Raw genomic sequence first — 26,088 nt, 5'->3', positions numbered from 1 at the left:
CATTTTTGATGCTTTTACTTTTACCTACATATTTACCATTTGGGGTGTGCTTTATTTCTTTGTGTAAATCCAAATTTCCATCTAGTATAATTTTCCTTCTGCCTGAAAGCTTTTGTTTATCATTTCTCATAGAGATAATCAGCTAGCAATGAATTCTTTAAGCTTTTTAAGTCTGAAAGTCTTTAATTTACTGCTATATTTGAAAGACCGTTTTGCTGGGTATAGAATTCTAGGTTGACAATTGTTTCATCATTCATAATTTACAGACACTGTCCCACTATCCCCTGGGTAGTGTTGTTACTGACTGGAAATCTGCCAACACTTTCATGTTTGTTCTTCTCTAAGTCACGTATTTTTTCCTCTGGCTTCTTCCACGATCTTTTCTTTTTCATTGGTTTTGAGCAATTTGATTATGTGCCTTGATGTTGTTTTCTTTGTGTTTCATATGCTTGGGGTTCATTGGGATTCTTAGATATCTGGGTTTATACTTGTCATCAAATTTGAATTTTTTTATACATTCTTCAAATATTTTTTCTTCTCTCATTCTTGCTTCTTTTAGAAAATCTAATTATACATATATTGTATCTGGTGGGGGTGATTCTCTGTTCATTTTTTTCAGTATTTTCTTCTATGCTTCATTTTTGATAGTTTCTATTGCTTATGTCTTCAAGTTTACAAATCTTTTCTTCTACAATGTTTAAGCTGTTGTTAATCATCCCATCCAATACTTTTTTAATCTGAGACATTATACATTTCTTCTTTAGAAGCTCAATGTTGGTCTTCTATGTCTCCACTTAACATGCTTAAGTTTCCTTTACCTTCTTAATGTGGAAAATCTAGTGATATTAAGAGTTTTAATGTAATTTTCTACTCATTCTATGTGCTGTTTCTGTGTCTGTATCTTACTGACTTTTCTTCTCATTATTGATTGTGATTTCCAATTTCTTCACATGCCTGGTAATTTTTATTAGATGACAGACAATGAAAATTTTACCTTACCATGTACTGGATATTATTTTGTTTCTATAAATATTCTTGAGTTTTGCTCTGGGATGCAGCTAAGTTAAGTGAAAAGATGTTGGTCCTTTGAAGACTTTCTTTTAAACTTTTTAAAGTGGGACTAGAGCAACTTTGTCTTGGCATTAATTTTCCACACAACTGGGACTTTTTCTTTTTTTTGAGTACTCTACCCAATGTCCTGAAAAGTTAAGGTTTCTTCACCATTGCTGGTGAGAATATGAAGTGTGCCTAGTTCTGTGTGAGTTCAAGCACTGCTCCTTCTCTTCCTTCCAGGTGATTCCTTTCCCCCTAGACTTGAGTGATTTATTCACATACATGCACTGATCAGTATCATGCTGAGACTGGAGACTTCCCTTTGCAATGTTCTCCTCTCCAATATCTGGGTACTCACTCTGCATAATCTATCTGCCTTGGTCTCCCCAGAATCCCAGCTCCATCTCCCTTTCCACAGCTTAGCTATAACACCAGACTCAGCCCAAAGTCTCCATCCCTGGGCAATGTCCTGGGAATTAAGCAGTTATAAGCAGTAAGTTGGGATATATAACCATGTGGCTCCATTCAATTGTTTATGCTCTCTCAGGGACCATTGTCCTACACTGCCTGATGTCTCTGATAACCTGTAGTAGAGTTAGGATTTGAGCCTAAATTGTCTGACACCAGAGGGCTTCCCAGGTGGCTAAGTGATGAAAAATCTGCCTGCCACTGCAGGACGCCCAGGAGATGTAGGTCAGTCTCTGGGTTGGGAAGATCCCCTGCAGAAGGAAATGGCAAGCTACTCCTATATTCTTGCCTGGGGAATCCCATGGACAGAAGAGCCTGGCAAGGTGTGGTTCAAGAGGTCACAGAGCCGGACACAACTGAGTGACTGAGCATGCAGCAAACATGCACGTCTGACACCAGAGGCCACACTCTTAACCACTGGGCCATACCTGTCCCTCAGTCTCACCCTGAGGGTTTCTCTAGCTTCCTAGAGAGGAGTGATTGGGAGTTGCCGTCAGCACTATTCCATGTGTTATTAGTTGTTAGCTGACATTGGATATCCTTATGTTACTGCTTAATAAGCTGCCCAGCACTCACTCCATAGTGTGCAGCCTATCATGATTAACTGATCTTAGCCGCTCATATCACCATTCCAAAGGTGCTGAGCTAGATCCACTTGGGGTCATTACCAGCCAAGATCTGGATGTTCAACAATTATAGTTAAGAGCCAGTGCTCCGAGTCAGCACATCAGGATGGCAGCCCTGTGAGAGAGGAGTCTCATGAAGACCACTCTCAGCAAGCACTCCGCATGTTACGAGTCTGGTCTCGGGGGTCTCATAGTACTGAATTAGGGAATTGAACGTGATGGTTTCTCAGACTTTCTCCCTTAACAGTTAGAAGTTTATAATTATCCAGGTCCCCTCAGGGAAATGAAAACCATGATCCTTGATTCACCAGTGAATTTAGGAAAAGGAGATAGCAAAGAGTGGATCAGACCTATTCCTGGAATACGCTAGACAGCTTCTGGAGATTAAAATAATGACCGCTAATGGATATACATGTTTAATGTTTCAGTTACTGGTAAAATTAATACCCTGTTTAATATTAATAGAAGCAGTGGATGTCTCTGGGGTTGTTAATCTGCTACCTTTCCACTACGTCAAGTATAAAAATAGCTTCCTGTGATTAGCCAGGTGGGCACAGATGGGCGGAGGGTGGGGAGGAAGGAGAGAGGAACTGAAGAGTAATAATGGGACGGTGACAACAGCATGCGTTTTAAATGCATTATGGCTCATCAGGATTCTGAGAGAGAACATTTTCTTCCAAGTACATTTACTTTTTCAAACTTCATTCATGGGTTTTTTCCTATTCAATAAATATTTATTGGATGCTTTCCAGATGCCAGACACTGTGCTAAGCTCTTTCCTGTTGTACCTTACTTAATCCTTGCAGCAACCTTTTGATGGGGATGTGCCTATTCCCATTTTAGGGATGATAATACTGAGGCTTAAAGTCCCTCAGGCAGGAAGGTGCAGAGACTGAACTGGAGCCAAGGTCTCTCTGAATCCAGAGCCAGAACTTCTAACTCCAAGCTTTCAAGGGTGTTTTTTTTTTTCTAAATCATCTTTAAATCCAGGATCATATAAACACTGCAGGAAATAAATAGGGTAGTGGGACAGAGATGACATAGCTGAGGTCCAGAAGGTCAGCACTCAGGCCCTGACTCCACAACTGAGAAGAAGGCTTGGAAAATTTACTTTCTTAATCACTATTTCAAAATTTCATCATAATTAAGCATATATGTGTTGAGTACCTACTCTGTGCCTGGCACTGTGCCAGACACAGAAATCAATGATCAAGATAGACACAGCCCCTGCCTTCAGGAAGCTCACAGTTTATATTCTACTGGGAGAGACAACAAATATATGCAAAGATGTTACCAATAGAACCAAACAAGTGCATAAACATAAACAAAACAAACAGAAACTGTGTTGATTGCTATTAAGCAAACAAGGAGGAAACTGAAGCAGGGTGGAGAGGGACTGACTTAAAGAAAGTCATCACAGAGATTTCCCTGGTGGTCCAGCAGTTAAGACTCCACACTTCCACCACAGGGGGCATGGGTTCAATTCCTAGTCAGGGAACTAAGATCCTGCATGCTGTGCGGCATGGCCAAATTTTTTTTAAAAGAAAGGAAGTAATCAAGTCTTCCCTGAAGAGGTCTGTCTGTTAGGAGCCTTTGGATACGCAAGAAATACCACCTCTGTGTCCATCAGGGTAAAAGGGCATGAGGTAGGGGCCGGAGTTCAGAGGAGGTCAGCAGTGGGGTTCTCCAAGGGTCTGGCAGAAGAAACACCCCTGACGAAGCTACTGAAAAGTACACCTGCCAACCATATATCTACCTCTCTCCTTTCTTCTCTCTACTCAAGACCAAAACCCTGGGAATTACAGTGAAGAAGGGAGAATCCAGTTGGTCTCACTTGTGTTATGCCCCTGCCCCTTGGATGGGTAACAAAAAGACATCTTCATGTTTGCTGCCCCATCAAGGTTATTCCTAAGAGGGGAGCAAAGATTATTTTTAAAAAATCAGGTGCTATTAGGCATGGAGAACAGATGCAGCAGCCCCAGAAAAGTCAACCACAGGAGGAGACACTACCTAGAACTGAGACTGAAGAATAAATAACAAACATTTGAAAGTGGAAAGAAATGCAGTCTAGGGAACAGCATGTACAAAGGCTCTGAGGTGAGTGTGTATGTCAGGTAATAAGAGGTGAATTCCATTGTCTAAAGGAAAGACAGTTGATCTGTACATAAAGATATACAAACAGGGTAAATATATGTGTGTGGATAGATGATGATGACAAAGCATAAGAGGAAGGAAGAAGGGAGAAAGAGAAGAAAGAATGAAAGACAATTAAAGGATTCATTGAAAATATAAGTTTGCAAAAGCAGATAGGTAGATGGGTGGATCAATGTGTGGAAGGATAGGTGGATGGATGGATGTGTGAATGAATGGATGGATAGTGGTTGGACAGATGAGTGGATGTTTGATGAATAGATGGATGAAGAGATCTTCTTGAGATAGTCTTCCCCAAGTCTTCAGTCCTTCAGCATCACTTTCCATGGTCCTAATCATGAATGAATGTCAGGTCTGATATAAGGTGAACTGTATGGAGGGGCTCACTCTCAGTGAGGCAAGTGCTCTCAAGTAAACATCTCTTGAACTTGATGCCCTAGGAACATTACTCATCTAACCCTAATCCTAACCCCATTTAGCATTTCCCACACATTTCTACTTCTTCTGTAAGTGAAATTGACATTCCATCAGATACAGATGTCTGTCAGTGTGATGTGATGCAAATGCTCAGGGTGTTCCAATGGTCTGTTCCACCTCCTGTCTTTTGATCCTCCACTGAGGCAAGACGATGTAACAGAACAACCATCTGCATGGTTCTAGATCTAGAACCATCAGCCTATTTCACCTCTCTGGGCTTCAGTCTTCTGTGTAAAACAAGGGAGGTTGGACTCACCTCAAGTTCAAAATGAGGGTGGAAAAGAAAGGCAGAACACCCCAAAAAACCTTTAGGGCAACCCCTCCTTAGATGGCTTGCATGGCCTCTTACCCACCTTCCCAGTATGATTTTACAAATATTCTTTCTGCATGTCCGGCACTGGACTAGACCCTGGGGCACACAGACACTATCCCTGCCCTCCTGAACCTTAGGATCTGGGTGTCAAGTCAGATAGTAAGTCAAGAAGGTTGAAAACCACAGCTGTAATAGTTGCTCTGAGAGGCCAGTGGACATCAGGACCCTGGACAGGGACCCTGTCCCAGACTGCAGTCAGAGAGGCTACCTGGAGGAGGTGACTATCACAGATGAACAGGAAAACATTAGGCAGATGATGGGGGGGAGATGACAAGCACCTGGGGTCTCTCTCTGAAGTCTGGGGAAGTGGAACACACTGTAACGCTGTGGACCCCTTATCAGGCCCCAGGGGATTTGTTCATCTGTGAGAGCATACTGCCTCTAGCTTAGAGCATATGATCTCAGAGTCCTTACAACCCCTTCCCTCTGCCTCATGAGGCTGAATCTTGCTGAGCACATGGAGGGGCTTTTCAGCTGTGATTTGTTGGAGCAGAAGAAGCGGAGGGTGTCATTCTTAACACATATGCCCTATGGCAACCTGGCATGAGATCTTAGAAAGATGATTAGGGTGTTTGTTCAAAGGACATGATTGCTACATTTTCTCTCCCACTTTTGATGTTTATGACTCCTTTTCCATCTTCTGGGTGCTCGTACACAGGGCAGAGCTTGCTCTCCAAACCTCATCTCATTATCCATTTTCCCCTCAATTGCATATTTTAGGGGCTGGTAATAGGGCTGCCTACAGTGCTATGTATTACAGCTGAAGGATCTTCAGGACTCCAACACCCCCACACTCCCCCGCCAAGCAAAAGAGACAAAATATTTTCATTTCTAAGCCTCTAAGCCTAGAGGGAAAGAGTTATGCAACCGTGTGACTGCTATGACTTCTGAAGAGCCTTTGGTGGCTGGAGAAGGAATCCAGTCTTAGCTGGCTTTCCTTAAGTAACAAGTGTCTGGGCCACCTGACACTGCCAAAGGACTGAGGTGTCCTAAACAGGTCTGCCAGTGTGCCCACCTGCCTGTTTAGAGGCACCCAGCCCTTGCTCAAAATAGATGGCTTCTGGGATGAGGATGGGGCCATGCTAATTAAGCCCCTGCTCTGCGCAGGTGCTGTGCCTTCCAGTGTCTCGTTTGCATTAGTTTGCATGTGTATTAGTTACCAATGCCGTGTAATAAATTATCACCAGCACAGCAGGTTTATTACAACACCCATTTATTTTTTTAATTTTTATTGGAATATGTTGTTGCTCAGTTTCTAAGTCATGTCTGACTCTTGGAGACCCCATGGACTGCAGCACTCCAGGCTTCCCTGTCCTTCACTATCTCCCAGAGTTTGTTAAAACTCATATCCATTGGAATATAGTTGACTAAAAAAAAAAATATTGTGTTAGTTTCAGATGTATAGCAAAGTGAATCTGTTATACAAACACATATATCTACTCTTTTTTAGAGTCTTTTCCCATGTAGGCCAGGCCATTACAGAATAATGAGTAGAGTTCCCTGTGCTATACAGTAGGTCCTTCTTAGCTATCTATTTTACATATAGTAACATGCATGTCAATCCCAATCTTCCAATTTATCCCTCTCCCCCTTTACCTCCTGGTAACCATAAGTTTGTTTTCTATATCTGTGACTCTATTTCTGTTTTGCAAATAAGTTTCTTGGTACAATTTTTTTATATTCCACATATAAACAAAACACCCATGTATTATCTCATAGCTTCCAGGGTCAGGAGTCTAGGTTCAGTTCAGGTGGGTCCCCTACACAGGGTCTCAAGAGGCTGAAATCAAGGTGACAGGGAGCTTCTCAGGTGAGAAGCTTGGGATTCTCTCCCAAATTCACTGGCTGTTGGATGAATTCAGTTCCCTGTGGTTGTAGGACTAAGACCCTCGGCTCCTCAGAGCCACTCCCTGTTCCCTTCCATGGGGTCCCCTTCACAGCATGGATATTTGCTTCTTCAAGGTCAACAGAAGGGTGTCTGCAGCTTCAGCTTTGACTTTTTCAGTCTTTGGTTTCTGGGCTCTTTTGTTAAAAGGCTCCCTGATTAGGTCAGGTCAGGCTCACCCAGGACAATCCCCTTTTTCATGAACTTAAAGTTAACTGATTAGGAACATTTATCATATCTTTGGCCACCTGATGTGAAGACCTGACTCATTGGAAAAGACCCTGATGCTGGGAAAGACTGAGGGCAGGAGGAGAAGGGGACGACAGAGGATGAGATGGTTGAATGACATCACTGACTCAGTGGACATGAGTTTGAGCAAACTCTGGGAGATAGTGAAAGACAGGGAAGCCTGGAGTGTTGCAGTCCACAGGTCCCAAAGAACCAGAAACAACTTATCGACTGAACAACAACAATCATCTCTGCACTTTCCGTGCCGTATAAATTAACCTAATTAGACAAATGACATCCCATTGCATTCGCAGCCCCTCCACACTCAAGGGGAGGGGATTATCCACGGGTGTGTCCCAAAAGGCCACCTTAAAAATATGCCCACCACAGCTTACAACACTTTTGTACTTGGGCTGCCTGACTTCTGTGGCACTGCAGCTCAGGCTGCCTGGTTTGAATCTCTGCTCTGACTCATAATCGCTGTGTGACCTTGAGCAAGCCACCTAACCTCTCTGTGCCTCTTTTTTCTCATCTGTAAATTGGATTCAATAATAGTACCCACCTGCTAGGTCATTTTGAAAGTTAAAGGACACAAGCATGTGGCCGAGGGTACAAGGAGGACTCACTAAACGCCTGACTTTGCCTGCTCCCATCCATCTTCCCAGGGTGACATGAGCACCGAGACACACATTCCCCAGAGCACCACCCTCCCCTCTCCACACCTCCAGCATCCCCCTCCATCCCAGGAGCACGCGGATATGGAGCAATTAGCCTTCAGTAATGAAAGTACACAGGGCCATCAGCTGGGCTGCCATAGGGATTTATGAACTCCACGGAAGCTTGTATCACTACAAGAGAGGTCGTCAGGACACCACTTCCGAGGTAAGAACAAAAAACACCTCACCCATCACTGCCAGGCCCTCCTCATGGCAAGACATTAAAGCGTGCCTATCCCTTTCCACATTTTCCAAACCTTCTACAGTGAACCTGCATGATTTTTATAATCAGACCAAAAAAAAAAAAAAAAAAAACCCCGCAGTAAACCTGATTTTTCATAGAAAAGCTTTCTGGTCAGAGGCACCAGCTCCTGCCAGGTTGCGTCTGCAGGTGGAGCACTGCCAGGATGCCTGAGAGCTTGCATTTTGTTCTTTTCTTTTTTTAAAACAAAGATCCATTATGCAAATCGATCGTAAAAAATTTAAAGCATCTTGTCCTGTCTCAATTAATTACAGCCTTTGTGGGCCCAGCTTCAGCAGCAGAGAAATTCTCGTGGTTCAGGAATTCTGCCCCAAGAGACAAAGCACTGGTCTGGTCTTGCCCCGGGTACTCTCTTGTCCCTTCAGCCCAAGTCTGCCTGTGTTCCTGACCACATCGACCTACTCATCACACTAGCCAGCTGGCCACCACGCCCCAGCACCAGCTAACACAACATGCGAGCACACACATGCATGCACAACCCTTGGCAGCTGCTGCTCCTCCATCCTCCAAGAGGGTCCTTCTCCAACTGGACTGAGACTAATGGTCTGTAATTTATGGCTCGGCCCCTATGCTGCTGGCTAAATGAAAGCAGCCACTTGGTTTAGTTCCACCCAGAGTGGAGAAAAGAACCAAGGCTGCAGAAACAGTAGTAATGGCCACTTCTGTCCTCAAGCCTGCCCTCTGTCCCCTCCCCAGAAAAAAGCACAGCCCTGCTCCCCACAAGCCCTTTCTCTATGCTGAGAGCCATACGGAGCTGCTGAGCCTGGCCCTGGCACTCCCAAGTCTGGTGGCCGAGTCTTCTCTGACATCCAGTTTCTCTTTCCCGAACATCCCCATTCATTCACCCACCTACCCACCCAATCTGCATCCTGCCTTCTGCCTGCCAAAACCACTTCTGCCTTATTCTACAGAACCTCGTTCTTAAATTGGGATTCTCAAAACTCATTCTCACTGTGGTCTAAGTGGCCAATAACCACTGAAAATATTGGCTGTGGATTCTCACCCCATTCTGTTCACATTTGAAGAGGAAAGGCAGCAGAGGATGAGGTGATTGGGTGGCATCACTGATTCAATGGACGTGAGTTTGAGCAAATGCCGGGAGATAGTGGAGGACAGGGAACCCTGGCGCACTGCAGTCCCTGAGATCACAAAGAGTTAGATACAACTTAGCTACTGAACAACAACAACAACAAAAGGATGAATTCTTTGTACTAGTTTAATAGAATACTTGACATGTCGGAGCATAAAAGAGAAGTGTTTTACTTCCCTCCCAATAGCTGTTCCCTCTGTTCATCTCTACTCTTCCTACTGAGTACCAGGGTCCTTGTTGACTTCATGGAAGGAATCACAACTTTCCTGCTTTACTGATCAGAGCAGCCTTTTGCTCAAGGGCATGTGTTTGGACAAGTTCAACAGTACAGCTGCTCTTTCAAAGCATTCCGGACATAGAGACTCAAACCAAAAGAGGAGACATTCCAAATGGGATGAGAAGGAGAGCCCAAGGCTTCCAGAAGACCCGTCAGCCACCCATTCCCACCTCACCCTCTGGCCCAGCAAGTCCATCCAAGAGCAACTCCAGCCTTGAAAAGCCACCTACCCACCCCCCGACTCATGAGCTCCAGGACCACAGCTCCAAGGAGCAAGACCTCAGACATGTGTGATCAGTTGTTCAGTGATGTCTGACTCTTTGTGGCCCTATGGACTGTACCCTACCAGAGTCCTTTTTCCATGGAATTTTCCAGGTGAGAATACTGGAGTGGGTTGCCATTTCCTACTCCAGGGGATCTTCCTGACCCAGGAATCAAACCCACATTTTTTGCATCTCCTGTGTTGGTGGGCAGGTTCTTTACCACTGTGCCACCTGGGAAGCCCTTCTCACCCATCTTTCTTTCCTTTCCTCACCCTGCCCAATCTTCAGTGAATGAAGTCAACATCAATTTTATGACATCCTCTTCACCCTGTAACACCTGTTGTTTGTTCACCTGGCTGGAGTCCCAGTCCTAACTGACTTGTCTGCATCGCCCATGTCATCATCTAACTGTCACACTGTGTTAGCAATTAGCTTTATGAAAAGCTTTGGAACTGAGAAACTCATGTTGAGTCAAAACCAATGAAAGCAGTCATATTGATTCAGGAGTCACGGAATAGCCCCCAGGCTTCGGGCTGCCTGCCTTACCCTCCCCGCAGCCTCACTGAGTCACAGACACCACCAGCATGTAGGGAACTCTCCACATGCTACACGCTGCCGAATGCTCTGCCCACAAAGTCCCCAGTTCACATGCACGGCCACCTCATTTTACGCCCCCATTTTGAAGAGCTGCACACTGAGAATCAGCCTAACTAAGGAACTGACCCCAAGGTACAGAGCTTGTAAGCTGTGCAGCCAGGATTTGAACCACTTGGGTTATGGAGCCTGGGACCTTAAGCAGATGGCTTCCTGTTTCCTGGTACAAAAGGACAAGCAGCCTTTGAGAGGATGCACCAGCAATTAGGAGAGAAGGATCAAGGAGAGAGGAAGAGCAGCCGGGAGCCGCCTCTGCCGAAACCTTTCCAGCCCCCACTCTGTACCCAGTGTTGAAAGGCCTGCATTTTCAAAGCTTACAGTCTGGGGTTTTGAGCTCAGGTTTCAAGCTCAAGGTTTGGAGCAAACCATGTCTAACACTCCAGCTCAGGACAGCAGTGCTCACTGGAGAATCCGTCCTGACAGAGAAGCTCCTTTGCAAAGATGCCAAGGGGAGAGAGAGAATGACCCCGCTCCTAGCAGAAGGATCCGCGTGGGAACAGAACATTGAGAAGTTGAGCCCCAGACCCTGGTGGAAATGGTAACAGTTGTCCACAGCTCAGCACCCCAGGCTCCACTCAGATATCAGCCAACAGACAGAAGGCACCCAGTTCTGCAGACGGTTACAAAGTAGGTGGCTCTGAGGACACAGAGGCATGGCCTGTCCCTTCCCTCTGGATGTCCTGAGCTCCCAGCCCAGACCTAAGCAGCCCACCACCAAGAGACACAACCGAGAGTTCTAGAATCTCACACCAGGAGGGCATGGCCAGTGCCTCATGAGCTGCTCTGTGAAAAGCCAGAGAGTGTGGTTATCACTGTGCATCCATCTGGTTTTTAACCTGGATCTGTCAGTCAGGCTTGTGGAGGCTAGGAGGACACGTCACTTTGAAGCTTCCACTCACTCCGCAGCAGAAGGCTTACAAGTCCTGCAGGAGAGTCAGTCCCCTCTGACAGTGATCCCAGGCAGGACCTCCTGTGGCCACAAGACTTTCAGGCCACACCAGCTCAGCATCGGCCAACTCCCCCAGTGCCAATCACCCCCCACATCCCCTTGGTCATCTTTAGCTGGAGCCCCAGTAGGAAGCCAAGTGCTGGGGACCACTCCATCCACAGGGAGCAGGGACCACTCTGTCCATGGGGAACAGCTGTTTTCTCACGCATGGAGCAGCAGCAGGTGTGTTACATGCCTGGATACAGGAATCACAGCCTGGATGTGACACTTTCACAACCGTCATAAATGGATGACATTGCCTCTCCTCACTTTGATCGGAACCCAGGCCAGGACCTGCCGAAGGCCTTTGCAGGATGGAGAAGAAGCAAGAAGCAGCAACTGGTGGTGAGATATTACTTTAGGCCCAAAGAATGGAGGCCCCAGCACACATTGCCTCACCAAACAACTCCTGCCTGCTCAGGCCTTGTTGGCAGGACACCTCCCACAGTGTCCAACCTGGGCAACCAGACATGGCAACCTTGCCCACTACTGTGGGGCTCCAATGCCAGCAAGTGAGCAAAGTTCTCAATGCATAGATGAAGAAGTTAAATTCCCAAGCATGAATTGAGTCAGTTCCACATCTCAGGCACAGAGATACCAAGCTAAGTGCATAAGACCTGGGAGAGCCTAGAAAAGGCAGGTGGATCCAGTCACCCTCAGTGTCAGAAAGACATGGTAACCCACCCATCTCATATGTGCTAAAGGGGGAAAGAAAACACAGGTAACGGGATGAGGGGTCAGAGAGACACCTGAAGAGAACATTCCAGAAACCCAAAGAAGAGCCCAGCACTCCTCAGTCATATAACGCCCTGAAGATAGGACTCTGCTTCTGGTTCCCTATCCCAATCCATACTGTGCTATACACATCAGGACCCTCGATGCTCTGGATCCTTCTCTCTGTCACACCCCCAGCTTTCCACCTCTTTCCATCTTTGTGGTCCTCTTCCAGCAGCGTTGGTCTCTGCTGGGAGCTTGCTCGGAATGCAGAGTCTCTGGCCCCACTCAAGAACTGCTGAGGCAGAACCTGCCCTTTACCAGATGCCCGAGCATTGATGGAGAGGCGCTGGAGAAGCTGCAATATGGCTTGCACACAGACCTGGATTTCATCCAGACCAGTCTCTCCTGGATTCCAGAGCCTTTCAGCTCATCTGAGACATCTTTCCCACCCTCTTGGATGAAGAACAGCTGATATCTCCCTCCTCTGTATAGCACCAGGCCCTGCACAGAACCTGCCCACCTGCCCCTGCACAGAGCCTCACACACCTGCCCACCTCTCCCCTTGCAGAGCCTGCCCACCTGTTCCTGCAGAGCCTCACACACCTGCTCACCTCTCCCTGCCAGCAGACCACATGCGCCTGGAAGGCAGGGATCAGGTTTATGCCTCTACACATCTCCAGAGTTAGCCCACTGCCAGGCACATGCAATGTGGGTTGTTCAGCTGAAATACAGGTTTGTGAATGGATGAATAAACTGTGCCTGAGCTGTTTTATCACATCACACACTCTCAGGACACTGGCCAGAGGAGACGTGAGGACACCAGGCATAACTATCTTAAAGTCAGGTGATTTGTTCACTGCCTTTTAAAATGTTGGAAAAGAAGGCTGTGACCTTTTGGAGAGAACTGATTGATGTTGGGGTCTGGGGCGGGCTGTGAAGGCTGAGGCTGGGAGGGAGCCTGGTAAAGCGGCCCTGCAGAATGAGCTCAGTTGGACAAGGGATTCCATTTGTCACTTTGTCCTTTTGTCCAGGTTTTTAAAGGTTCCTCTGAAACAGCTCTTTTGTGTGGGGTTGGGGCAATGGGAGAGGGGACAATTTGGCAGGCAGCACCCCCACGCTGGTTCTTCCTGGCAAGACAGCAACCATCTGAAAAGGAAGTGTCGCTCTGCTTTTCAAAGAAATAAATTCCCAAAGTAGGAAGTGAGCCAATGCTTCAGCTCAGGCACAGAAATACAAAGATCTCAAAGGCTCAGAGATACCTTCTTACAGAGATTGGTTGGAGCGCTCTGTGCCTACACCTCCTTCAAGTTTCAGGAGCTAAACTGAGGGAACCCAGGCCATAGGGAAGAGTCCAGTGGGTCTGGGAAACAGAGCAATAGTCGAATTATGCACCAGAGAGGGAAGACATACCACAAGTGGGTGATGGGGTGTAGGGTGGGCTGTAGTTGCTAATTCATTTGGATGAAACCTCTAAACTATAATTAAGGAAGAATCTCTCCAACTCTGGAGCACACCGAACAATAAACAGCTGCCTACTTTGATTAATAGCCAGACCATTGCTGAATCCAGTGCCTGGAAACCAGAGCCTACGGCAGTGTACTGACTCAAGAAGGCTTTCTCCACTGGGAAGGGCCAGCCTCTGCTCCTGGGACAGCAGTCCTTCCAGGCTGCCCTGCCCTGGATAAGGGAAAGAGAGGGCTGTCTCATCAAATAGGTTGGGAACACACCAAACTGAACAAAACTACAAAATCCAAGTGCAAGAAGTATCTTGACTAAGGAGCTTCTCAGAGCCCCAGCCCACACTGCCCATGTTTCCTGTGACACCGCAAGAGAGGAAGAGAAGGGGCACTGATTCATCCCAGAGCCCCTCCTGGGTGGGGAGGTGGGAGTTTGAAGTAAAATCTAGGGAAGTGACCTGAAAGAAAGTGCCCTCTCCTTTGGGGACAGAGTGCTCCCAGCCCCTTCCTTGTCTGTACTGACCATTCTGACACTTGAATCATTATGTGGACACAAAACACACCCAGGCTTGTTCTCTACTCTTCCCAAAGCACTGACTCTCAGCTCCGGAGTTTATGTTAAATGTGGATAATAGCTTGTAAGCAGAAGAGAGAGAAACTGAGGAACCCAGAGAAGGCTTCTGGAAAGAAGCTGAGTCTGGAAGATTATCAGAAACAGTTGAAGGAACTGAGTCTTTATTTGGCGGGCTGCTGCTGCTGCTGCTAAGACGCTTCAGTCGTGTCCAACTCTGTGCAACCCCATAGACGGCAGCCCACCAGGCTCCACTGTCCCTGGGATTCTCCAGGCAAGAACACAGGAGTGGGTTGCCATTTCCTTCTCCAATGCATAAAAGTGAAAAGTGAAAGTGAAGTAACTCAGTCGTGTCCGACTCTTAGTGACCCCATGGACTGCAGCCTACCAGGCTCCTCCGTCCATGGGATTTTCCAGGCAAGAGTACTGGAGTGGGGTGCCATTGCCTTCTCCGTATTTGGCAGGAGTGCAGATCAAAGAGAAACCATTACTATTGTTTAAAACCTATGTCCTTTAGAGAGTCTCCCAACATCCAGGATTTTTCCTTCTGAGCAGAGGCTCTGTTCTTCCCACCTTTCCTGGAGTTAGGTATGTTCATGTTGACTTGCTCTGGCCAGTAGAATGGGAGCACAAGTTAGGTGTGGTCATGTGACTTGCTCTAGCCAATGGAATGGGAGCTCAAGTGAAGTATGATTATGGACTTGCTTTGGCCAGTGAAGTGGGAGCAGAAGCTAGGCATGGTCATGAGACTTGCTTAAGTTAGGTTTGGTCATGTGACACACTTTGACCAATGGCAGGGGAGCAGAATCCTATGAGCCACCATGCTGCCTTCACCAGTCCATTGGTGCCCAGGAACACTGCAGATGGTGAAGCCTCTGCACCCTGATTCCCAGAGGGAGGACAGCATGCATCAGAGCCCACAGACAAACCAGCATGGACAGGGAGCATGAGAAATATGTTCAAGCCACTGAAAGCTGGGGGCTGGTTGCTACCTCATCAAAATCAAGCCCGTTTTAACCAGTACAGAGGTTGATCCCAGAAGTAAGATGCTACTGCAACAAAAATCCAAAATGTGTGACTTGGGCTTCGCGATCAGGCAACGAGAGAAAACTCAAGGCTGGAAAGATGGTAGCTGCTGTTAGGTGGTGGTGGACACTTGACAACATGATCATCTGTGGTGACCTGAGGAGTGAATCATGAAGACAGCACAGCTACTGCCCTGGGGGAGGAGCTGGAAAGGAGACTGAAGAGCCTGTGCGGGCTGCTGTCAGAATTTAGCAAAGTGTTGCAAGAGAGAGATGAGGTCAGAAAGGAAACGCCTGGTTTGCAGATACAAATGAGAGGGAGAACAGGGAATTCCCAAATTCAGGGACTCATGGGTCCGGAAGAGTCAAGCTCTTCCCAACCACAAGTGGTAAAAGTAAACATTTTGAGAAAAGACTGCAACTGAGCCACATGGTGAAGAGAGAACAGTGTCTCATCCAGAGATAAATGAATGGATTTGGAGGCTCAGGATAACAGCCCCAATCAGGGGTGTGGCCCCCAGTTCATCCTTCCAGCTGGACAGAGTTGCCCATTGAAAGAGTCTATCCGTGTGGCACTCCCAACCAAGCCTGATTTCATAGAAAAGTGTGATTAATTCTGAGGGGAGATCCTGTCCCTGTTCTGCCCTCCTATCGGTGGAGGGGAGAAGGCAATTGATCTTTGTAGCTCATAGACACCTGAGCCAGAAGAGCCATGGGGAGGCCTGGGGTCAAGGCCCCTCTGCCTCCCCTGAAATCCTGGCCAAACTCTGTTGGCAAGACTGAGGTTCCAGGGCTCCCCTTCCGAGTGGGCTGATAGCTGGCGAGGCCCCTTTATATTTATATTTGGAAATACAGCATTTGCTGATTAAAAATAGAATTAATGATATCTCTGTTCAACAGAAGAAGACAATTGTTTGGAGGAATTATAGTTTCCCTCCCCTTCAAATCTTCTGCAATCTATGGCATTTCCAAGCATATTGAATTTTTCAGACTATTTCTAAGAATAGCTTCTCCCAGGATCCACAGAGAGGGCATGAAATTTACCCTTTTCAGTAGAAGGAGAACTGTTCCCAAACCCTTGAAAGAGTCTCCCTGTGTTTGAAGCCACATGAAGTCACCAGAACAATTGTTCCTGGAAAATGTCTTTTTAGCTCACAGAATTGAAAAATTGCCCTTTTGTATGCAACCCCATCAAGGAGCCGTGATGCCCACTGCTCTGCCCCCCACCATCCTTATCACCCCTTCTTCCCCACAGATGCCCACCCCCCAACCCAGGCCAGCCATGGTTGGGACCCTCCAGCTCCAGCATCCAAGACCCACCCCCACCACATGGAGTCCCATGCACGTGTATAAATCAGCACGTCCCTCCGAAAACAATGTGCAGTCACCAGTAACAGAAACACATCTAGAAGGAGGCAGTGAAGAATAAAGAGGAAAGGAGAGAGTTGTACAGTGAAAGCACACAGAACTAGAAGAAAAAGAAAAACAACAGGCCAGGGGAAGTAACAGCATCGAACATGACAGAGTCGATATCCTAGTGAGACAAAGACCTTGTACAGCCCAGTGTCTGTTTGGAGACAGTCATAAATGTGTAGACAGGCAAACAAAGCAAAGCATAAGCCTGAGAGTGTGGGTGTGTGTGCATAAATGTACAAGTATATGAGTATGTGTATTAATGGTGGGTCCATATAACTGTGTGAGAATATAACATGTGAGAATGTATGTTCACGTATGGAGTGTATGTGTGTATGATCCAAGGAGACTGGCAGTCCTGAAGTAAGGACATGAAGCCAGTGTGGTCCCCAAAGTTCACCTTGACAGAGAGGGAGTTCAGACCCGGGCTCCATGCTGTTCACTGACAGGCCTTCAGAGCAATTACTTAGCATCTCTAGTTTTGCTTCCTCATCTGTAGAATGGAAATAATCAATCAGCAGTGCAGATAAGGGTGATGATGCATTGACTGGGCATGCTAACTTTTCCCTCCATGTTGGGGAATCTCCTTGATGCAGTCAGATGTCCAGGCTGACCAGGTTTCCCTCTGGAAACCTTGGGCTGCTTGTCTTCCCTGGTGGCAGAGATGCACAGGTTCCAGCTTGGGTTATAACAAGAGAAAGGAACCAGGTTAGGCCTCGGCCTGAGTAGGGGGAACCTCCACGAGCAGCAGGAATCTCAGAAAACAGAAAGTGCCCAAGGAGTCAACTTCCCCCTCCTCCCGTGTGGACCCAGCCCTGCTGCACGCAGCCAGGAGGGCACAAGGGCATGGATCTGGGGCTCAGGGTATGACTATGAGGTTCAGGCCCTACCTCAGCCAGCTCCCAGCAAGATGGGGGCAAGTCGCTGGAGTTCTTTCCCTGGCATGGAGGACCAAATGAGACGCACCACGGGTCTGATGCCCACCCCACACCCCTAGTCTACACTGTCCCTGTCCTCATGTGAAGCAGAGACAGCTGGGCAGAGCATGTGGTTGGAGCCACACTGGGTTGGGGTGGGCGAACTCTCAAGGCTGGTTTTAGTTGGCATCTACACTCTCTTTTTGGAAGAATTCCTTCCTGTTTCACAATGAACTCCCACGGGGCTATGAGAACATCCTCAAGACTCCGTGAAGAAAGGACAAAGGCAGGCTGGCACCATTCAGGCAGGATGAGAGGAAAATATGAGAGATATGACCCTCCTTGTTTAAAGAAATGCAAAGTGCCATACTGATGAAGTGCGGCTTTCAAAGTGCAGACAAACACTTTTATGATAATGAGGTGGGGGGGCGGGGTGCTGACATTTTAATATACAGTGAAAGTTTTTACAATAATTCAAACATCCAACCTGGGGAGAGCATTTAAATAACCATGTGAAGGAATTCCAAGTTGCCATTTAAATGACTCTGGGTGGTTTTTGTCATAATTTATGCTTTTCCGGACTTTCTGAATCATCGATGTCCCAAGATGAGTATGCATGACTTTATCAAAAGCAAATAAATTAATTTTTTTAATTTATGGCCAGGGCTAAGAGTTAGGCATTTGAAAACAGTTGTATAAAGTTATGAAGACTCAGCATGAAGTTGGCCTTTGTCAAATTTCCCCTAGCACTGCAAGGCTGTAGTCTTAACAACAGAGAGAAATGAAGGTAAAATCTATTGGAGATGGTTTCTCAAGATTCTAAAGCAAACCCCATGGGGCCCAATTAATCCAGGTCCTGCCACCAGGCTCCTCCCAGGCCATCTGCCCACCCCTCCGCTGCCACCACCTCCTGTCCCAACCACCTCCACTCACACCTGATCATGACAACACAACTCGTCTCCGTGCCTCTCACATCTCCCCCTCCTCCCAGGAAGACATAGTAAGGTGCTCACCCCCAGGACCTCAGATCATAACCTTATTTGGAGAGGTGATCAAGTTAAAGCCAGGTCATTGTGGCGAGCCCTCATTCAGTATGACGGTGTCCTTATTAAAAGAGGAAAGTTGGACCCAGAGGGAGATGCACACTGAGAGGAAATGCTGCAAAGACATCGGGAGAAGGCCACCATCTGCAAGCCAAGGGGAGAGGCCTCAGAAGGACCCTGTTCTGCCCACACCTGGATCTCAGACTTCTGACCTCCAGACTGAAAGAGAATGGATTTGCACTGTCTAAGGCTCCCAGTCTGAGGTCATTTGGGACGGCAGCCACAGGAAACAAAAATACGGCTGTCTCTAAAAGGCATTTGAAATTTTTAAAAACCTGAGCGTGTCATAGCAATGACACACACAAAACACATCTAAAAGCTTCCCATCACCCTGCACTCAGCAGAGGCTGGAATCTCAGCAGAGATCACAGGCCCTGCTGATGGGGCTTCCCATCTACTTCGACCCCAGGACCAGCAAGGGCACTGGCTTCTCCCAGCCCCCCCTGCAAGGACCTTCCTGCTTGCCTCCCAGCTTTGTCACACATGTTCTCTGCATGTGACACTCTTCTCATGTCCTCCCTCCCTTCCCAACACACAAATATGTGCACACACACATACAAACACTGGCACGCACCTGCCCCCTGCTAATTTCCCCTACTCCTTAGAGTGTCAGTTTAACCAGACACCTTGGCATTTCCTGCCTGAACCCCATCTTCCTCCCAAGAGCTCTATCATCACAGGGGCTGGATCAGCCTCTGGGAACTGCAGGGTGCTTAGCCGCATGCAGGCATTCTCTGACAGCTGCCTGTGGAATCCCTCCTTGCTCACAGTGTGATAAGCAGAAATGATCCAGACTTAGCCAGGCGTCCCCTGGGGACAGGACTCCCCATGACCAAGGGCCACTGCTCTGCAAACCTTGAACTCCACAAAGGCACGGGTGGCATCTGCCTTCCTTCCCACCCTATCCATCACCGGGCACAGTTCCTGGCACCCAAGCTGGCCATGTGTGCCCAACCAAAGGGCTGGAGGATAAGGAACCAACCAGAGCAAGGTAGTCTCTGGTGGCTCAGCTGTAGCCTGACCTCACTGATGCTTCTGGTGTTGGAATGACCCCTGCAGGACCCACAAGCAGCCTGGGCCATGCCCATGTGAAACCCACCATGGGGTTGTCTCTTGGTTCCTAGGTCTCTCCATCCACCAGGACTTTATATACATGTGCTTTCCATCAAGGTGAAAGTTACATAAATAAAAACAAAGTGACAAAAATACAAATACCATCAGATCCCTCCCAGGCAGAGAGATAATATGCTGGCACTCTGATGGCTGTATTAACAATTTAATGGAGCCCCTAGTGCCTGGGAACAGGCAGGTCTTGCCAGCAGGAGCATCAGTGTTCTGCTGACATCAATTCCCACACATGGGAGACGGGCCAGGCCAGGACTCCTGGGTGCTCAGGAATGGCTCCTCCAGGCGGTCTGGGAGCCTGACATTTTGGCATCCTCCACACTCTGGACAGAGGCGTCCCTGATGCTGACAAACCCTGAACTCTGCCCATTCACCCCACTGCGGCCTCAGCCCTTGGGAAATGGGCTGGAAGCAGGGCCTGTTCCTAGAGTTCAGGGTTTCTCATCTCAGCACCATCCACACTGACTAAGCAAAAGGCCAAGGGCCCTGACGGCTAGGATCACACACAGCCTCTTTCTCTTTTTAAGCCTTTTTCTAGTGGCTTCCCTGGTGGCTCAGCAGTAAAGAATTCACCTGCAATTCAGGAGACTCAGGAGATGAGGGTTCAATCCCTGGGTTGGGAAGATCCTCTGCAGGAGGGAATAGCAACCCACTCCAGTATTCTTGCCTGGAAAATCCTATATACAGAGGAGCCTGGCAGGCTACAGTCCATGGGGGTCACAGAAGAGTCAGACACGACTTAGTAACTGAACACCCATGCCAGTACAAAACTTGGCAATCAGTCAGTGCCAATAAACGTTTATTTAAATCGAAAGTATTAGTTTCTCAGTCATGTCCGACTCTTGGCGACCCATGGACTGTAACCCACTAGGCTCCTGTGTCCATGGGATCTTCCAGGCAAGAATACTAGAGTGGGTTGCTAGTCCCTTCTCCAGGGGACATTTCCAATGCAGGGATCAAACCTGGGTCTCCTGCATTACAGACAGATTCTTTACCACTTGAGCCATGTGGGAAGCCCCAAATGAGTGGCGGACAATAAAGGGGGCAGGAAAGAGTTCATATGCCTGTGGTCAGAAAAGGCAGGTAATGGCTTCAGGTAGGACACTCAGAGGCAGTTCTCCACTTCCCACTCTGATGATCCTTTCCCTCTAACCAGCTCAGAAAGACTGAATACAAAGGGTGGGACTCGGGGATCTTTGAAAGCTGATGCAAACTTGGGAACATGGACAGACCCTCTAGAGGACTGAGGAAGGCTGAAGGGAGACAATGGGCTCAACCAGGATGTTCTGTGACAGCAGATGGGTCTCCATGGCACCCAGACCACCCTCCCCCCAGCAAGATCTGGAAGATCAGTACCTTTGCCCCATTGATTGGCAGCTTAGCAGGGCCTGTCCCATAGAAAGCAGTCACAAACATTGTTTGAATGAATGGATGGATACCACCATGGGGGAAGTCCCCAGGCACTCCCATGAGGAAGTTACTAATGCGTATTTCTACAATGCAGGTTCAATCCCTGGGTCAGGAAGATCTCCTAGAGGAGGAAATGGCAACCCACTCCAGTATTCTTGCCTGGAGAATCCCATGGAGAGGAACCTGGAAGGCTATAGTCCATAGAGTCACAAAGAGTGAGACATCACTGAGCAACTTCGCACACACTTTGTCCTGGAAACACCTCACACTGTTCGGATCACTTAGAGCCAAGGAGGGGGCCAAGTCTGAGAACCCAGCTGCCACTTCCCAGCTTCATGATCTTGGCAAGCCAGGACCTCGCTGGGCCTCGCTCCTGCCAAGGAGTTCCAGGGGCTTCCTCATTGTCATCCCTACTGTGTGAGCTCCAGGTCCCCAGCAGGCAGTTTTAACAAGCAGAGCATCTCCTGCAAGGAGGGAGGAGCTGAGCTGCAGCACACCCCCAGAAGGATTTTCCAGAAACTCTTATGTCCCCCAAGGGTCCTTGGCAACCAGTCCAGCTGCCTCCCCTGTCCCTGCCAGAGCTCACTTCCCAGGCACAAAGACTTGCTTTGAATGGCAAGTTGTTTTCTTTATCCGTCTCATCTCACAGGGACGTGTCTTTGAATGAAGCCCTGGTTACTTTTCCATAAACATTCAAGTCTGGGCTCAACATGTTCCAAAATCTTTTCAAAAGTTATCAAAAAATGTGCACACACACATACACACATCCAGGGTTTTTGTATCATTTTAATAGGATTCAGTTTTTCTGCTCTGCTGAGAAATACTACAAGAAACGTTGAAGGTTTCATATCTCAAAAATCAAATCAACAGGCACTTTTGAAAAACTGACACAAACAAATAGAAAAAAGGGAAAAGACACAGAAAGAAAAGACTTCATTCAGATGCTTCTCCCAGAGTCCACTGTGTTTCTGCTCAACTTCCTTTAACTCAGAGGTTATCCTTATTCTGCTGCCTCCACCTTCTAGGCAGAAATTACACTTTTAACATAAAGGGAGAAAGTCCACATGTAATTTAGCGGTGATTATTCATCAACCATTCCTGAAAACAGATACCCATGGCAGCGAAGGCCAGCTGATTTATCAAGAGGGAAAGATCTATATTTCCTGCACTAGAGTGATGTCACCAGGTTGGATAATTGCTGCATAAACATGAAGTAACCCATTGGTGAATTGTGCTTCTAGGTTTTCTGAGTGCTTTTCATGCAGACAGTTGTGTGGACTCAAACAGTGAATTGAAATAGTCAAAGTCCAAGGGACCCATCCCCAACAGGAGAGAACAAAGGGCACTGCCAGGATTGCAGAACCTTCCATCTGCTCCACAAAGGTATCCATGACAATGAGGGACTGGACACACCAACCCTTTCCACCTGTAAAGGGTGAAGTCAAAACCACACTGCCATGAGATACGAAGGCACATCGACTAGAGTGCCTAGAATCCAGGACACTGATGACATCAAACGCTGGAGATGTGGAGCAGCAAAAACACCCACTCACTGCTGGTGGGAATGCAGCCTGGTGCAGCCACTTGGGAAGAGAGATGGGCAATTTCTTACAAAGAAAAACTCATCTTACCATACACTCCAATGATCACGCTCGCTGGCATTTATCCAAACACGTTGAAGACTTGTCCACACAAAAACCTGCATGAGAATCTTCATAGAAGCTTTATCAGCAATTGTAAAAAACTAAAAGCAACCAAGATGTCCTTCAGTAGGTCAGGAGGTAAACAAACTGTGATAGGTCCAGACAATGGAGCATTATTCAGTGCTAAAAAGAAATGAGCTGTCAAGTCACAAAAAAAGACATGGAGGAACATTAAATGCATAGTACTAAGTGAAATAAGCCAGTTTTAAAAGACTGAATACTTTATTATTTCAATTAGATGACATTCAGAAAAAGGCAAATCTATGGAGACAGAAAAGAGTTCAGTGGTTGTCAGAGGTTTAGGGATGGGAGAGGTTGAAATGGTGGAGCACAGAATATTTTAGAACAGTGCACTAATCCTGAATGATATCAGTAGATACATGACACCATGCATTTGTGAAGACACACAGAATTTTTACAGCACAAAGAATAAACCTTGGGACTTCCCTGGTGGTCCCCACCTTGCAATGCTGGGAACACACATTCTATCCCTGGTCGGGGAACTAAGATCTCACATGCTATGGAGTAACAAAGCCCATGTGCCACAACTAGAGAGTCTGCGTGCTGCAATGAAAGATCCCACGTGACCCAACAAAGATTCTGCATTTACAACTAAGATACAATGCCACCAAATAAATAAATATTTTTTTAAAGAGTAAGCCTTAATGCATATAAAATTTTTTTAAAAATCAATGAAAAGATCGGGGGATTCCAGGATGGCATGGAGATTGTGACGAAAGAATTTAATGTAATATAAGTACATGACATAACCTCACTGAAGGGGTTGTAGGGGAATGTTAACCAAAGGTACATTTGAAATTGAGTAGCATCTGTTGGACTAGAGATAAAAGATATTGCACATAGGCGTTGTACTCCAAAATCATTGCAGACAATGACTATAGCCAAGAAATGAAAAGACACTTGTTCCTTGAAATAAAAGCTATGACTAACATAGACAGTATATTAAAAAAGCAGAGACATCACTTTGTTGATAAAGGTCCATGTAGCTAAAGCTATGGTTTTTCCAATAGTCATGTACAGATGTGCGAGTTGGACCATAAAGAAGGCTAAGTGCCAAAGAATTGATGCTTTCAAACTGTGGCGCTGGAGAAGACTCTTGAGAGTCCCTTGGACTGCAAGGGGATCAAACCAGTCAATCCTAAAGGAAATCAACCCTGAATATTCATTTGAAGGACCAATGCTGAACCTGAAGCTCCAATACTTTGGCCACCTGATGTGAAAAGCCAACTCATTGGAAAAGACCCTGATGCTAGGAAAGATTGAAGGCAGGAGGAAAAGGGGGGCAATAGAGGATGCGATGTTTGGATGGCATCACCAACTCAATGGACACGAGTCTGAGCAAACTCCAGGAGATAATAGAGCATAGGGAAGCCTGGTGTGCCACAGTCTGTGGGGTCGCTAGAAGTCAGACACGACTGAGCGACTGAAAAACAATTCATTGATACACAGGTTAGTGTGATATTGTGATTAAAAGAAACACACATTTGGTCTTCGTCTCCATTTCTGGCACAGAGCTCCTAAAACCTTTGGAATTTCTTAGTGATGAGAGCAGCAAAGGTATCTCTTATGTTAATAAGGTGACTTTGGCTGCACACTATCTGACCCTATCTATATGTCAATCTCAGTTCAGTTCAGTCGCTCAGTTGTGTCTAACTCTTTGCGACCCCATGGACCTTGTCAATCTAGAAACAGAAAAATTATAAGGACAGAAATCAGAGTTGGATCTTGGGGGAAAGGGTAGATGGTATAAGTACCCAAGGAAACTTTGGAGGGTGATGGAAACTTTCTGTATCTTGAGTATGGCAATTACACTTACTGTATATGTTTATAAAGCTCATCAGCTGTGAAGCCGTCTGGACCTGGGCTTTTGTTTGCTGGAAGATTCTTGATTGCAGTTTCAATTTCCATGCTTGTGATGGGTCTGTTAAGATTTTCTATTTCTTCCTGGTCCAGTTTTGGAAAGTTGTACTTTTCTAAGAATTTGTCCATTTCTTCCACATTGTGCATTTTATTGGCATATAATTGTTGATAGTAGTCTCTTATGATCCTTTGTATTTCTGTGTTGTCTGTTGTGATCTCTCCATTTTCATTTCTAATTTTATTGATTTGATTTTTCTCCCTTTGTTTCTTAATGAGTCTGGCTAATGGTTTGTCAATTTTATTTCCCTTTCAAAGAACCAGCTTTTGGTTTTGTTGATTTTTGCTATGGTCTCTTTTGTTTCTTTTGCATTTATTTCTGCTCTAACTTTTAAGATTTCTTTCCTTCTACTAACCCTGGGGTTCTTCATTTCTTCCTTTTCTAGTTGCTTTAGGTGTAGAGTTAGGTTATTTATTTGACTTTTTTCTTGTTTCTTGAGGTGTGCCTGTATTGCTATGAACTTTCCCCTTAGGACTGCTTTTACCGTGTCCCACAGGTTTTGGGTTGTTGTGTTTTCATTTTCATTCATATCTATGCAAATTTTGATTTCTTTTTTGATTTCTTCTGTGATTTGTTGGTTATTCAGCAGCGTGTTGTTCAGCCTCCATATATTGGAATTTTTAATAGTTTTTCTCCTGTAATTGAGATCTAATCTTACTGCATTGTGGTCAGAAAAGATGCTTGGAATGATTTCTGTTTTTTTGAATTTACCAAGGCTAGATTTATGGCCCAGGATGTGATCTATCCTGGAGAAGGTTCCATGTGCGCTTGAGAAAAAGGTGAAATTCATTGTTTTGGGATGAAATGTCCTATAGATATCAATTAGGTCTAACTGGTCTATTGTATCGTTTAAAGTTTATGTTTCCTTGTTAATTTTCTGTTTAGTTGATCTATCCATAGGTGTGACTGGGGTATTAAAGTCTCCCACTATTATTGTGTTATTGTTAATTTCTCCTTTCATACTTGTTAGCATTTGTCTTACATACTGTGGTGCTCCCGTGTTGGGTGCATATATATTTATAATTGTTATATCTTCTTCTTGGATTGATCCTTTGATCATTATGTAGTGACCTTCTTTGTCTCTTTTCACAGCCTTTGTTTTAAAGTCTATTTTATCTGATATGAGTATTGCTACTCCTGCTTTCTTCTGGTCCCTATTTGCATGGAAAATCTTTTTCCAGCCCTTCACTTTCAGTC

The sequence above is a fragment of the Bubalus kerabau genome, chromosome 5 (assembly GCF_029407905.1).
Source record: "Bubalus kerabau isolate K-KA32 ecotype Philippines breed swamp buffalo chromosome 5, PCC_UOA_SB_1v2, whole genome shotgun sequence".
Lineage (NCBI taxonomy): Eukaryota > Metazoa > Chordata > Mammalia > Artiodactyla > Bovidae > Bubalus > Bubalus kerabau.
Note: the sequence above shows the minus strand (reverse complement) of the source record.